Below are 16,061 nucleotides of genomic sequence, written 5' to 3' on the forward strand. Positions count from 1 at the left end.
TTGGTGTCTAAACCTGTGCCCAAACTGTGACTGTTACACAACATTAATCACGTGTTAAAAAGACTTTCTGATGCATCTCATACAGACGCTAAAGGGTAACTTGTGCATCAGTATGAGACTCTGAAGGGTGTGACAAAGCAGAATCTGTGTTTGATGACCTCGGATGAGAACAGGTTTTAATATAAAAATTTTGACAGCAGCTTCAAGCGTCTCATCATGAACATCATTGGGTCCAGTTAGGACAAACAAAGTAGTCTGCTTAAATATTTCTTTTGAAAAAACCTTTCGGTTCTTCCCCCATAATGTTTAACCTTCTTCACCATTTTTGACATGAGTGTCATCCCTCTATATTTCATTCAACACGTTACTCCAAACAACTCAACTGTGATGAATTTATTTAATTCAGTCAAGCAACTCTTTTGGAATTGATTATTATGTAAATGTAGAATACATATGTAAAGCATTATTGTTTAGCGTCTAGGCACTCGCCTCATCACTCCACACAAGGAACAGCAAGCTCAGCGCAGCAGGGAGTGGGGAGTGATGATAATAAGCCCTCCACCCAAGGGGAACAGCCAGCAGGTGGATGCTGGGATGGAGGTGGGGCTTATGAAATGCTACATTTAGCAGCAGTAGTGACAAATATTAGCATACCTGTAGCTTTCAGATGAGGTGGTTTGGCAGCAGGCGTGCAGCAAAAGAGTGAAAAGAGCGCTGATGACTTTATTAGGCCACACTGCAACGATCCAGAGCAGGGGGGAAAGAGTGTGTCGTGTGAGAACAGCAGGGGACTTTGAGCCGACTGCCTGAACTAGCTCCACTTCACCGGTGTAGACACTAAAAATGAGCCGAAGCTTTTCTGTTTTTTTTGCTCTGTAATTTCCAGAATGAACTGTTGGCTTAAGCCCCTTAGTTACTGTTGCTACGTCTGTCAAGCTTTCCACTTTTGCATTGCACACGTGCAGTTTGCAGTGATGATGTTTGCGGATTTGACATCAACATTGTAGTTGTAGTTTTTGAAAAACTACGTCTTTGGTTCCACAGAGAGGTAAACAAAAGCAGGTTCTCATTTATAGCAAACGACTGTGTATTTTGTCGGCTAAAAAGATGACACTTGCTAGCAGAGAATGTGGCTAGCTAATGTAAGATGATGCTAATGCTTGCACTAAACCGAGTAAGCTGAGAAGTCCATCTCCAGTTGGCTTTGTAATGTTTCCATCTGACACATTTTGAATAAAGAACCCTGTGAAAGAGTCTGAAATATGTAGTTACTGCTGCTGCTGCTGCTGCTACCACTACAGCTCCGAACATGATGCTATGTTAACGCTAACTGACTGAGGCTAAAGCCACATACCTGCAATTACTGGCTGGACAGTGAAATCAACATTTTTGGGAATAAGCAGAGGGAATAAGCCTGAGTGTGGCAAATGCAGGGTATCAAACTAACACAAGTATCTAGCAAAGTTTGGCTAGCATTAGTTAGCTGGACATGTTAACATTCGCAGCTCATGTTGAAGCAGAAAAAGGCGAAATTTAATCATTCGTTGCACATTTGTGCTTGTATTTTGGGATTTTGAAACGTGACAAAAAGATGCCCCCGTTCAAACTCTTACTTACTAATCTATGATTGGACAGTTGCCGGTTTGAGGCAGGGCCTAGCAGGGTCAACTGAACTTCAAACTTATAAGTCCCTTATAGGTATTTTTGAGCACATTTAGACATGAATGATGGAATTTGTCCTCGGCAGTTTGATCCAGTTTTATCAATGTTCATTTTGAGTTTCATCAAAAGTGCACCTCTGCAAAGTTGATCCAATCTTCAACCTGTTCTTTATGAAACTTTTGGCATGGCCTTTTTCTTTTTGCATCAATTCACTAGACTGTTATTATTCCAAACAAACCGACTGTGACATGTCAACAAAGCCACAAATCCTCAGTGTACCTATGTACATGTACTCTGCTTGATGATTCATTTATTTGCTTGTTTAGTTGTTTGTTTATTTTCTTGTCTGTATCACATACATTCAGCTTTGGTAATTCCATCCGTGTGCATAAGGGGTGAAACGAAAAATAACTTTCATTACCTGCAAGAAACATTTCATGCAAGAGTTGTTTCTCATTTTATTGTTCAGCCCGGAAGAACTTATTATTATGATGAAGATGCAAATATAGAATGTGGTATTGTGTGCTGCGGTGCTCAATGTGTACGTCGGTGTTGGTGTGTGTGTGCAAGTGTGTTACATAGAGATAGCAGGGTGTCATGCTGTGTCACACCCCATGATTAGTGACTTCAACTACCGGAGGTCCCACTCTTTCTCACTCTGACAGCCGAAGGCCGACTGTATAATTAACATCTCTCTTTCTCTGTCACTCTCTTTCCTTCTCTTTCCCGAGCTAGGTGTGTTTTTTTTTTTTTTTTACATTTTTGTTTACGACTTCTCACCCCATTCTCAAGATTCTCATTTAACTTTGAAATAAGGTGTTTGTGGAGTCATAGACTTAAACACAGGTGGACTCAGGGGACGGGGAGGGGGGCAATGTTGTGAAATATACAGCAAAAAGCACCATTATGGATGCACCCATGGTAAATAAAACATGACAAATAACCTCTAGAGTGCCCTTCCAGTGAACCAAATGTGATAAAGTGCCCTTCAGTGTGTTCTCCAAGTGAACACAACATTATAGAGTGCCCTTCCTAGTGGGCAAAAGATGATAAAGTGCCCCTAAGAGTGCTCCCTCAGTGGACTAAACGTGATAATGTGTAGTGATAAAGTGCCCTTTAGTGTGTCTTGCCAGTGAACAAAATGCTATAGAATGCCCTTTTTAGTGGACAAAACATGATAAAGTGCCCTCTAGAGTGTCCTTCAGGGAAAAACATGATATAGTGCACTTAGAATTCCAGTAGTGGACAAAACATGCTAACATGCACTCTAGAGTGCCCTTCTGGCAGACAAAATGTGTCCTCTAGTGTGCAATACCAGTGGACAAAACATAATATAATGCCCTCTAGAGTACCCTTCTAATGAACAAAACATGATAAAATGCATTCAGGAGTCCCCGTCCGGGGGACAGAATGTAATAAAGTACCCTTTAGAGTGCCCTTCCTGTGGAGTAAACATGATAAAGTGTAGTTTATAATGCCACTTCAGTAGACAAAAAGTGATTAAGTGCACTCAAGGGTGTCCTCCCAGTGAACAAAACATTATAGAGGGCTCTTCTCTTAAATGTGTTTTCTATCAGATGCACAGTAATGTATGAACTTGCTGTCTTCACTATAGGCGTGGTGTGTGACTGTATGACTGCCCGCTGGTCTTCAGGAGTCACCACATGCCGGCGTTCTGAGCTCGCGCCTCGGATGAATTTTATCTTCAGAGAATGAAATCATGTCCCCGGGTTTTAAGAGCCCAAGTAATCAGTCTTTATCTAAAATTAAATCTGGATGCGTCACCTGTCTTTGATCTTTGAGGACCAGTAAATCATGTCTTAAAATTATGACGTCCTTTGAAACCGTAATGTCTTCAGGAGCCTTCAATAAAAAAGACGCCTTCAACAGCAGAATAGCGATGATCCTCAGAAACACCTGCAGGAGTACTAATGACGGTGAGGGTGGCAGAAATATTGTGAAGGAGAGAAGAAGAAATTTTGATGAGAAAACAGAAAGCATGAAAACAAAGAGATGGAAAGAAAGCAAAGGACAGGGGAGGGAGACATCGTGTTCCAGCCTGGAGAGTCATTGAAAGTGAATGCTGGTTAATTGTGTCCAGGTGCAGATTTCTCACACACTTCCTGTCTCTCATTAGAGAACTGTTGATAAGCAGCGGCATCGTACCTACATGAGTGGACGCACACACACTCATACTCACACTAAACATGCTCACACACTCTCTAATAGGGGCAGCTGATTAGCGGCAGGGCCGGTTTCCGACAGACCTAGACAAACACAGGTGTGATGAGACACACCTGCGTGCAAAATATTTCAGCCATGTAGATCTGAAGTAGACAAGTGATGTTGTGTTGCTCTGTGGGCAAACTTCTCCCTTCCTGTTTCCTTTGAGCCTCACATACTGCGAGTCTAAGGTGAAAGTTGACCGAGTTTACTCGGTAAACTTACACTTACTATCTTGCCATCTCAGTTTAGCATCTAATGACCAGTAATCATCGATGACTTATGCACACGCAACGATATTGAAACAAAAATACAGGAAAGACAAATGACATTTTAGTGATGTCATATTTTAGGTCTTTTCATTCAAAATTTTGTAGTATTTTGATAGTATTATGTTTTTAAATTAATTTATTTCATTAAAAATATATATTTCTGACATTCCTCCGTGTACCACTAGAGGGAGCTTGCGTACCAAGGTTTAGGTAATATCATAGATCCAAGACCAAAGACAAAACTGACTGCAGCGAGAGAGAAAAGCGCAATAACAAATGAATCCTGAATATGTTTATTTGCTCAGATTTTGTTGATTAGGTCCTCTTTCCTTGCTTCTGCCATGTATAAGCAGGCTATGTCGTTAAACAGTTTCTTTTCTGTTTGTCTTTCATTTTGAAAATTAACCGGATTCTCCCTGCTTTTTCTGTGTCTGACTTCTCGCCCATTCGATCTGATTCGATTCTCTGTGCTTTTTTTGATGTGGCATCCGTCAAAAATAGATGTTCTGACTGCCGTGGCGCAGCCGTAACGCGACGCAGCCACGCCTGGTGGAAATTGTAGGTTGGGCTATTGATATTTCAGAACCAAAGTCACTGTCATAGATTCTAACTTACACAAACTCAGTCAGATGTTGGATCAACGTTCAAGCAGAGTTACAACAGCAGTGCATTTGAAAATATACATTTTTAGGTAGCAGTGAGAATACTTTTGATGTTGTTTTACTGGTCAATGTCCTTATAACAGATGATGTTGGAAGCTCCAAAGGTATTAACTATTAACCATAATTGATCATTGGTAATATTAATGATCGAGTACTTGATTAATCATTATTTTAAAAAATATAGCTTATATCAAATAATACCAAATTCATCTGCGAGGGACCAAGCAGGCAGGCATAAGGAGTCACAGGTGGATTTTCAAAAATTGGTTTTATTTACAAAAGAAACAAATCTATACATAATGTTCTCGGCCTCAGTGGCTGCACCTTATGCCGGGGCCCGGCCAGATGTCTCTCCTATAGCAGCAGGACACTCAGTGCTGGTAACTCGAAGGAAAAAACCCAGAAAATGAGAACTTAAGGCAAACTGATTGAGACGAACTTAAGTGTGACTGTACAGAAGTTAACTAAATGTGGACGAAACAAACGTGTCATTGTTTTTGTGTGCTGTTTGTATGTGTAACTTATAAAGATGTAAAGGTCTGTATATCAACACAAGCACTTAAATATCAGAAAACATGCAGAGCGTGTGCATAAAAATAATCTTAAAATAGAGTGATTCAATTTTACTCGATCGGTCAAATACGGTGTGCGTCTGCCCAGGTTTGAGCGAGCGCTTGTCATAATTTTGGTTGCTTTTACTTTGGCTGAAAATATTGTTTGTGTGTGTCATGGTGCTGCTTACTATTGATTTTTGCTGTTGGCATTTTGTTTTCTAAATTAGGTCCGTTCCCAAACTCTCTTCTCCTCTTCCTTTTGCATTTCAATAATGCTGTTATGAAGAGGGGTAGTCTAACTTTGTTGCAGTGTCTCCTCCTGGCAGGTGAGCCATGTTTTTCCAAATAGAGGAGGAAAGGAAATCAATAGCGGTGAAGATGCTGCTGCCAGCTCGTGTTGGAGGGACGGAGTAAAGTCTCGCAGCCATCAGGGAGGAAATGTTGGAACGGCTCGAGTAAACTATCTCGGTCTGCAGCAAAAGGGCAGAGTCACACATTCCCTCACGGATGTCGACCCTTCCTCATTATTTTTAACTTGAAAGTTACTTGTAATTCACCTTCCTCTCTTTCTGTCTTCTCTCATGGCTGCCCCTTGTTCCCCCATGTGTGTTACATACACCCACAAGCAGCTGCAGGCAGCGGCTGCGCACATTTTTACGTGGGAGTTTCCTTACGCTCATATGTGAGCAAAGACATACAGACACGGACATGGGTACACATAAACCCAAGCACACACTCTCCGCCCACAGAGATTTTGCGCAACTGAAGCCCTGTTCAATGGCATGTAGCACCTCTTGTCTCTCATCCATCCAGCCCTCGGGCCGTTTCTCTCAGTCTGAGTGACTGCCACTCACAGCAGGATGAGATCCGAGGACAGCATGTAATGGCACATTCACAATACGCAGAAAATGCCTCAGGACAGTCTTAGTGCTTGCTTGATTTCCAAACACATATACTGCTATAAACAGCACACATGCATGCCGCCTGAACCACACAGTCAAAAAATAGCTGGAATATGGAATAATAGGTGTTTTTAATTGTTTTGTCCATGTACTCCAGTACATTGGATTACACTTAAGTACAATTTTGAAGTACATGTACTTTACTGAAGTATTCTAAGTTGAATGCACCTGTGTGGGTTTGAATGTCCAAGGGATTTTAACATTTTACATACAAAATCTGTGATCACGCATTAAAATATGATGCATTGTTATTGATCAAACTACCAAATTGGCCACAAATTAAAATACTGATTTGACACATTTGTCAAGGAGGGTAGCAGAAAATAAGAGGACAAGTCCAAAAGGCAGACAAAAGACAGAGCTGGGGCAGTTTAAATGATTTAATATACAAACTCAAAACACAAAAAGTTCATGGATGGTCAGGTAGACAAAGATCAAAACTAACAAACACGCTCAGTGAAAGCAAACAAATCCAGAGGAGCAGGCAAAAGTCAATGTCCATGCAACTGGCAAAGACCAGGATGAAAAGTCCAAAAAGCTTGAGCTTGATTTAGAGACAAAGGACAAAGACGAACTTGCAACAGAAGGAGGGAAACACACAGACTAAATACACAGGGGACCAATTAACTAATGAGACACAGAGGACACGAGAAGAAAACAGGAAGTAAAGTTGACCAGGATGAATGAGGGAAGACCCTTCCAAAATAAAACAGGAAATAGATGAACAAAAAACCCAAATCATCACATGATTATATTAAAGTGCATCAGTGGTTACAAATCAATGATGTGACAGGGTCTCCTCTAGATAAAAAGTACGTTTTACTTTTGATACTTTAAAGTTTGACATTGTGAGAAATATGTTTATTCACTTTCTTGCGGAGAGTGTCTGTCTGCCATCTGTCTGAAACATCTGCCTGCTGTGGCAAAAACGACGCTCTTTGTGCGATGAACCAAAATACTAAACTCAAATATAAGACCACAAACCAAAGCCAGAAAGGAGCTGCAGAGTCGGCTGATAATCCTCTGTGGGATCGTTTTCACTTTCATTTGATACAGTCATTTACAGTGACGTTTCAAATGCAGAGGCTTTACTTGTGACGGAGTATTTTTACAGTGTAGTATCTAGAACAGTAGAAGATTTCTTTCACCAGCGGCCAAAGGATGTTCTTGATGGGCAAAGTCACTTTCCTGACTTCAGTCCAGCTGAGCATGTATTTCATTTGTAAAAGACCATATTCCCAAAATGCATTTTTGAGTATTTATGTACTCAAAATCCCATTTGTTTTTCACTCTTATAAAATATGCAAATATTTTAGATGACTCATCCTGCAAACATTTATCCAGTCAAATGTGTTCTAGGGCAATAAACGAACCCTCTCATCCTAAAATTACTTGTGTATCCTAGCAGAGGGATATCATGAGTCAGAAGTGTGTGTTTGGAGATCACGGGCACAAACATTGTTTTTAGTGTGCATTGCTGTTTACTAGTGTCTTTTTTAATACGCTAAACATAGTGGCTTTAATTTTTTTTAACTTCTTCACTCACTTTCTGACACTAAAATTTGGGGACGGTGACTAAAAAGTGATACGATTGTCACATTCAACTAATCAACAATCAACTTGTCTTCACTCATTAACTTAACATAAATATACAAGTTTTATTTGTGCCAGTTATCTAAACTTATTTAACTTTGTAGAAATTATTTTCAGAGCACTTCAGAACTTATAAACACGAGTTCTTCTAGGTTAACTTGAATTGATGAGTTGAATGAATATACTGTAAAATTAATTAAACTCATTAAATTAAGTGTCTAAAGAAACATCAGGATAATGCAGTAGCAGACTTCCCAGCATGCATTGTTTGAAGCTCTCCTGTGACTTTTTTTTAAGTCATGGTTGCTTGTTTTTCAAATGATGAAATCACTGTGAACCATAATACAGGTTAGTGTTGAATTCAGTCCCGTTTACACTTCATATGGATTAAATTCACTGGGAGCAGCTTCACATATTATCTTTGTTCCTGCACTGGAACAAAGTAACTCCAACAGGAGCAGCTGGAGCTGCAAGTTTTATGTGTGAAATGAAAAACTGACTTTTCAAAGTGAGAAATTGTAAAAGGAAATTTAATTTGCTTGTAAAGTTCATCAGTGTGAATGAAGAGTTGTTGGTTCGGCTTGAAATCTTGAACTTATTTAACATGTTTTCTCAAGGACAACTGAATTAACATCAACTTTATTTCAAATTCTGTAAAGGCAGCCTGGACACTAATTTTTTTAAGTTAACACTTTTTTTAAAGAGTATTCTTCACCTGATTGGCCAGTAAAATGCAGATAAAAGGTCTGGATATTAATCCAAATTGTACTCAGTACTCAACTATGATTTTAAAAGTAATTAAGTAGACTATGTATAAAAGTACAGACTTGAAAAAAATAAGTCTTAAAAGTAAAAGTTCCCCCCAAAAAATGACTTAATTACAATAATTAATCACTTCCACCCCTGAAATCCACTGTGCTGCAGTACAAAGCCATCAGAACAAAAAAGTGTTATACAGGTGAACAGACACTGTGGCCTGAGGCAGGACCATTTTAAATATTGCTTCAGCACTTCAGTGGTCAGTACACACATCAAGGCTCACAGTCTGAAGCTTCACTTATCCCATTAGCTGTTGATTTATAACTGGTAATGTTGTTATATTGCTCTCTAAATGAAAACGTATGAGGTTATGATGAGTTATTATCCAGCTGGAGCTTTATTGGCCCTCCTACATCTCTGTGGTGCTGAGGGTCACCCAGGGACCGACTGAACAGGACAGTCAATCACGAGACAGAGCCTGTTAGTCCGATGCTCTCAAGATTAACTGTCCCTGTTTGAGATATGTGCTTCCTCATTGTTGGGGGGGGGGGGGGGGGGGGGGGGGGCTGAAAAGTTGCTCCGCTGCCAGACCTCCTGAAGTTAAGGGAAAGCTGGCGCCCTGAACCCTACCTCTCTTCCTCTGTTTCCCATCTGTCCATCTCGGTGGACGGAGGCAGACAACGGGCCTTGAGGGGAAGATGGATGGAGGTAGTAAACGGGCGCTGGAGACAGAGGGAACAGGAGAGCGAGAGAGTGAGGGAGAGACGTATGGCAGCCCACATCGCCTCGGACAGAATGACAGATGAGGGGATTATAGAGCAGGGCTACTTTCCACAGTGATCAAAGTTAGGGAGCCTCCCTGCACAACCCAGGTAGACTCCCAGCCAATCACTCCGCTGGACGGGGTCAAAATCCAAGGAGCAGGAAATTCCCTCCATTTCAATGCAATATTTCACTCAATAGGCCAGAGTTCCCCACTTATATCTCCTCGCTGCAGAGCGACGCTTTAACAGTCATTTCCATCTGGTGAAAAGGAACTGTTTTTTGACAGTAAGAGACATTTTTCATTTCACACTCTCAGAAATAAGAGTACTGAAAGGGTTCTCTCTGTGGGGCTCAGGTTCTACTTCTGAAGAATCCTTTTTTTTTTTAAGAAAATGTTTGGTTCTTTGTAAGACCAAGGCTTTTTCAAGAATTTTTGAAACCCTTGACGAATTCTTTCCTATATGGTTTTTTGTAAGATAATATAAAAAAGTTCTTGGTAGAACACCATGGGTGGGTTCTAGATAAAATCCTTGTAATATAAAAAAGGTTCCCTGTAGAACCCCCTGAGTGTGTTCTCAATAAATCCCTCAGAAAAAAAAGTTATTGGTAGATCTCCCTGGGTGGGTTCTAGATAAAAACCCCTTGGATTATAAAAGGGTTCTTTGTAAAAAAAAAAAAAAACCCTGAGTGGGTTCTAAATAAACCCTTAGAATATAAAAAGGTTCCCAGTAGAACCTCCTGAATATAAAAGAATTCTCTGTAGACCCAGCTGAATGTGCAGTAGATAAAACCCTTAGAATATAGAAAGGTTCTTGGTAGACCACTGTGAGCAGGTTCTAGGTAAAACCCTTGGAATGTGAAAAGGTTCTCTGTAGAACCTAGTGAGTATGCTCTCTTTGAATCCCTTAGAATATAAATTGGTCCTTGCTAGAACCCCTGAGGTGTGTTCTAGATAAATATAAAAAAGCTTCTCTTTAGAACCCCCTGGGTGGTTTCTTGTTAGCAGAGAGGGTTCTGGGTGTAAACATTACACCTTAGAAGGGTTCTATGTAGAACTTCTCTGAAGCAGTTCTGGCTGAAACCTTTCACAGATTGCATAACCCCTTATGTTGGGCTCTAGGTAGAACTCTCAGAAAGGGTTCCAAGTAGAACTATCATGGAAGGTTCTACCAGGAACCAAGAGGCTCTTCTGCGGGGAAGCTGAAGAACCTTTTTTTTTGTTTCTAGTTAGCGCCTTTATTTCTCAGAGTGAGGCACTCAGTGGATGGTGGTGGTGTATTTGCTGGGAGCTGTGAGTGGGCACGCTCTTCAGTTTTAGTCGACAGTTCTTCTGTTCTCATTCTCGGTGTCAGAGTTCACTTGAAAGACACTCACATCACTATAGAAACATTCTTAACTCTAAATTTCATCCTTCTTCTTCCCGCAGGCCCAATGCATATTTAGTAGGCACACAAATCAAATTTGCAGAGACAGTCACATTACCTAAAATGCATTACTGCAGTAATGGCACATTTAGACTAATGCATTTATCTGAATTTGTGTGTGACTCTGTGTGTGTGTGTGAGCATCTGGAGGGAGCATGCATATATGCATGTCTGCATATACGAGTGCACGTGCAGGTGTACACGCATGAGTGTGTGAAGCGTGCAGGTGTGATTTCAGTAAATACACGGCGAGAAGTAAACCCTGAATAATGGATTCAGCCCCAGTAAGAGTAATCAGTGAACCCTGAGCTCAGCCTATTGAAGTTTAATAACATTCTGAATGTCAGAACACATGACAGCAGAGAAACATAATCCCCTCTCCCTGTAGAGAGAGGCCGCAAACTAACTCTCCCCCTCACTCCCTCACACACTCTCTCTCTCTTTCTCTCTCTCTCTGTCACAAAGTGTGTATACACACACATCAGCGCCGGTAAAGCCTTTCAGATTAGCTGGTGTGATTTAAAGAGCAGCATTTAAAGAGCAGCAAATAAGTGAGAGTTCCAGTTGAACACAGTTCACATGCCTCCATCACCTGCAGGCTTTTGTTGCCTTATCACAACCAGGTCGTCTGTGTCTGATTATTGGAATGAAAGTCACACGACTTCGCCCTCCGTGGCATCTTTGTGTTTTGGGCTATATGACTGTTGCTGTTTGTGAGGCTTGCATCAATATTGGTTGGCAAGATTTCACAGAAGAAAGGTGATTAACACTGATATAATCCACACAAACATCAAAAATGACACAACCAAAAACACAAGTTGCTACAGAGGGTGTCGTCATGTGACTCTTCTTCCAGTTCCAGTTTCCTTCCAGTCCGTCCTCTGCTTCTCTACAGTGGGGGTGTGCTGACCGGCATCTACAGAAGACACTATGCACTGACCATCAATATGTATCTCAAACAACCGTACATCAAATCATCCGAACTATCCCTTTAATGAGAAATCATAATTCTCTGTGTGAGTGCAAAGAGAGATCAGATTGGAAAAAAGACACATGCAGCATGCTGATGGAGATGTTACTATATATAATAGCAGAAGCTCTCAGACACCTCTTGACCTTTCACTCCCTCACAAGGTAACCGCACAATAATATTCACACACACTTCATCCCACACAAGCTCTTCAATTAAAGTGGTCAGGTGGGTTTTTTTGTGAGGATCTCTACACACAGGTTTGGCTCTGCTTTGGGACTATTTATCGGCGGTGGCGATGCTCTGCTGTGTTTTCAATCTGCAGCCGAGTTTGACTGTTTCGCCATCGAGCCAAAGACAACATTATCATCTTCCTCCCTTTGTCTCCACCTTTATTTCAGCCCCAATTTGTCAGAAAAAACATATCATCGTTTATAATTTATGAGCTGTGTGATATATAATTCACCTACGAGAGTCGTGAGAAGTTGCAGTCCACACAGTCAGTCTGCTTCTGCTGTGCGCTGTTCACTCCAAGCTCACTCTCAACACCTCAGAAGGATTATTAAAGGATGGAAGGAAAGATGTCTCAATTTTTCACCACAATAAAATGTGCAACAATGCAGCCGACATTATTCTCCTCTCAGATACTGATCAACTTTCAAATGCCTGATAGATAGACGATATACTTGCATTAAAGCTGCTACAATTCATATTTTATGAACAGTGATCAGTCAGTGTTTGTGAAAGATGTCAGTCATAGTGTCAAACCCACAGAGAATTATCACTGGACTCTAGAGATCCCCTCAGCTCTGCAGAGCATTTTAACATTTTCAGCTCATTGTTTCGTTCTTTACTGTTTCTGCTCTCGTCAACCTCGTTTCAAGTGGCAGGCAGCTGTTTTCAGCTCTGACAAACCCACTCTGCACTAGCTGCCCAGCACCAAACAGCAGGAAGACAAACTTGGAAATGACCTTGTGAACATAGTGGAGCATTTAGCAGCTAAACAGTCACGTATTTTCCTCAGAAGCTGGTGGAGAATAAATTGCAATTCAAAGGATTAGTCATCAGAAGTCAGAGCTGGGAATGACATCGCACCCCGGTTGACAGCCTTCCAGTACATGAAGTTGGAAAACATAGTAGTAGTAGTAGTAGTAGAAGTTGGACAATACACATGTGAACAACTGCTTTAATGAGACACCAAAGACACAGTTTATTACTACAGCTTTCATTACTATTAATGTGCAGAGCGGCCATCTTGGATTTTGAGGTCAGGATTGGTGAGGTTGCTCCGACTTTCCATGTCGGAAAAACTTCAGGCAGTGTTCAAGTAAAAATTTTCAACTGGTAACTTGGAAATTCCGACGTCCTCGTTCAAATTGAACGCAACATCAATATTCACTAATATACTGACATTGCTCTGGATCTGCCAAATATGTAAATAAACAACTTTTTTCATTTTTAAAGGAACTCTTCACCCCAAAATCGAAATGAGATATTTTTGGTGTTAGTTGCAGAGTTTTGGAGATATCAGCTGTAGAGATGTCTGCCTTCTATAACGGGACTAAATGACGCTCAAAGCACCAAAAAGTACATTTGAAAAATTCAAAACCAGCGTCTCTTTCCAAATGTCATGGACTCACAATAACATACAGACCTTGTTGTGAGAGTTTCATGAGTGTTTTTTTTTCCCTTTTTTCCCTCTAGAAAGAAATTAGTTCCTACATGAAGCTGCTCATAACACGGTCTGTGAATTGACTTGAGTAACTGGGTCATGATTTTTGGAAAGAGACACTGGTTTTGAATTTTTTAGTTTTTTGGGAGGGCGCTTTCAGCACCACAAGCTAAGTGCCATTTAGTCCCATTATACTGGAGAGAAGGCAGACATCTCTATGGCTGATCTCCAAAACACACACCAAAAAAATCCAGATGGATGGTCAGGGTAAAATCTGTTATGTTATAAATAAATCAGTGTCGCCTGCACAATTTGTTTCTGTTGCCCCTATTGGCTAAAAAATGTTTAAAAAGCTTTAATAAAAGTTTGTTTCTGCTATGTTTACCTTGTGCAAAATCAGAAACTGATCTTTCCTTTATCTAGTGGATAACATTTTATTTCTCCAGGTACACACAAAGTATGCAGCCAAGTATATAAACAACGTTGTTTAATCACAGTTTGTAGTCTATGCGTATGCAATGCTAAAAGGCAAATATATCACGAATCTTAATGTCGCATTAACATGTGACATTTATGGGTAACCTAAATGAAAAGCACTGTGATATTTATCCCACTCACACTGCTGATTTCAATAATGCAACTCAAAGGCAGCGGTTGATTGTTGACATTAAATCGGGAACACAGGAAGCAGGAATACTGAAATTGTGATGGCTAATGATGCCGCTTGTTTCTGAAGGCCTCATTATCATGAGTTAGCATTAATTCACTACTTGAATCCCTCTTTATCTCTCTCTCTCTCTCCGTCTCTCTGTCGGTGCCCCCTCACACTCTCTCACGTCGTTCTCATCTTCTCTCCACGCTCTCCCCATCTCGTCTTCACGTGTTCTCACTGTCCCTCTCTAATCTGTAAAACCGCGCATTTGGCTCGGTACGGGGAGCGATGAGAGGAAATGTCACATTCCACTGCAAGCACCGGACCGTCACACTGGAATGTCAATTGGCCAACCGGTGTCGGGGGCGGAGGGATGGAGAGATGGAGGGATGAATGGGTGGAGGAGAGGAGGATGGCAGGAGCGGCCCTGTTCCATTGTGTGTTTTTTAAAGACATGGCGTTTTTTTGATGATTATTCTAATCCCACCAAGGACCTCTCAGCCCGAACTGGGTGCCTTATCTCCCCTCCGCAGTCTTTCTCTCATTAAAACACAATCACAGGCCACCAACTCTAATAAACCTTCAACTTCCTCTTTGAAAGAGGGTGGAGGGGGGGGGCAGTGAAAATGCAGATTACAGTAGGTCCGTCTGCCAGTCCCTCTGTACGTGACACAGGGAACAGGAATGCTGTCTCTAATCACTTCTACTGCAAAAAAAAGGCCATTTAAAAAATCATTGGATTTGGTGATTTTATTTTATTATTTTTTTTTAAATCCACGTTGAAAAAGGTCACTCTTTAATAAAGGCCATGGGGATTATAGAGAGCCTGTGGGATTTAGGCTGTATGTACCTTGATTGTTTTTGGTTGCCTTGGAGACTTAGACCACACTTCTGAAGTCACTGCTCTCGGGGCAAGTTGTCCAAAGTTAACGTGAAGCCAAACACTGGCAGGCATTGATGCGGTAGCCTGCAATCCTTTTTGACTACCATATTCTACCCTCTCTCTGTGTGACACACACACACAGACACACACAGACACACACACGGACACACACACGGACACACACAGCAGACAGGGTTTTAAACCCCCTTTAATCACAAACTCAAGTGAATATATCAACCCCTGCAGCTTGGCTTAAATTCAGACATGGTGCAGTGAAGTGGGCCAGTTTGTCGCCCGCCTAACAACTTCAACATTTGGGTTTATATGATGCGTGTGTGTGTGTGTGTGTGTGTGTGTGTGTGTGTGTGTGTGTGTGTGTGTGTGTGTGTGTGTGTGTGTGTGTGAACTAGCAGGACTGGGCAATAAAACAAATTTACCGACATTGTGGGTCTCTAACAGATCTAAATTTATTCAACACAGTTTCCAATAAATATTTATTCCGTTGCCCGTGTAATTAACCAGAGAATAGCTCAGCTGATGACTTCTTCCCAGACATTCAACCTACCAGTCAGCCCCAAAAGAATCTTTTACTGGTTGTACTGTAATTATTCCAGATAAACAAAAGTGAGCCAGTGTGGGAAAACAAATGTCATTAACTGATGTATTACTGCAAAAAAGTTACTTGGGAGATTTTTTACTGGATTCATGCATTCTATTTTCCTTGAGTTGGGAAGTCTTTCTTCCAATATTTGTGTGTTTAAGATCTTAAAGAGGGTAGGGTATGGTAGGGTTGAGTATAGTAGGATAGGGTATGGTGGGATAAGGTAGGGTAAAGTAGGGTAGGGTAGGGTAGGTTTGGATAGGGGATGATGGGATAGATTGAGCGTCATGTTGCTTTCCAACAGTTTGAAATTTTATATTAAAAAGTAATTCTGTCTCAGACTTGTTGCTGCACCAGTTCATTCCCTAAAACCACTAAAATAATATTATTTTACCCCAGAATACCTT

The sequence above is a fragment of the Lutjanus erythropterus genome, chromosome 5, assembly GCF_056507025.1.
Source record: "Lutjanus erythropterus isolate fLutEry1 chromosome 5, fLutEry1.hap2, whole genome shotgun sequence".
NCBI lineage: Eukaryota > Metazoa > Chordata > Actinopteri > Lutjaniformes > Lutjanidae > Lutjanus > Lutjanus erythropterus.